This window comes from Coffea eugenioides, chromosome 1 (genome assembly GCF_003713205.1).
Source record: "Coffea eugenioides isolate CCC68of chromosome 1, Ceug_1.0, whole genome shotgun sequence".
Taxonomy (NCBI): domain Eukaryota; kingdom Viridiplantae; phylum Streptophyta; class Magnoliopsida; order Gentianales; family Rubiaceae; genus Coffea; species Coffea eugenioides.
The window spans coordinates 38,826,954-38,827,684 of NC_040035.1; the positions used below are offsets into that span (position 1 = coordinate 38,826,954).

Here is a 731-nt window from a genome sequence, read left to right on the forward strand (position 1 = left end):
TTCCCCACTTTGGCTGAGAATACTGCTTTCGAACTGAAGTCGGGGTTGATTCACCCCTTACCTTCTTTCCATGGTCTCTCTGGTGAAAAACCCCACAAACACGTTAAGGAGTTCGAGATGGTTTGCTCTAGTATGAAACCTCCTGGGGTCACTGAAGAGCAAATTAGACTGAGAGTCTTTCCGTTTTCTCTTAAGGATGCAGCTAAAGATTGGCTGTACTACCTACCAGCAGGTAGTATTACCACATGGACACAGTTGAAAAAGAAGTTTTTGGAAAAATTCTTCCCTGCATTTCGGGCTGCTAGTTTGAGGAAGGAGATCTACAGTATTAAACAGTATCCCGGGGAGTCCTTGTATGAATAGTGAGAAAGATTTAACAAGTTGTGGACTAGATGCCCGCAGCATCAAATTAGTGAACAATTGTTAATCCAATACTTCTATGAAGGACTCCAATCAACTGATAGGAGTATCATTGACGCTGCGAGTGGGGGAGCTCTGGCAAACAAGACACCGAAGAAAGCGTGGGAGCTTATCGAAGTCATGGCAGAGAACTCCCAGCAATTTGGCTTCCGTGAGAGCAACCCTACCCGTAGAGTCAACGAGGTAGAGACTTCATCCATACAGCAACAACTGTCAGAGTTGACGTCTGTTGTTAGGCAATTAGTTATGAGAGACACGCCGCGAGCGAAAGTATGTGGAATTTGCACGAGTATGGACCATTGCACGGACAC

The 731-nt window shown here is 45.4% G+C and overlaps 1 non-coding gene across 1 annotated transcript; it reads right to left on the reverse strand.

The window, feature by feature from the left end:
• Positions 1-303: 303 nt before the first annotated feature.
• On the reverse strand, positions 304-410 carry LOC113752809. Its single transcript, XR_003464912.1, has one exon. It is a non-coding gene; the product is annotated as a small nucleolar RNA R71 (small nucleolar RNA).
• Positions 411-731: the final 321 nt, after the last annotated feature.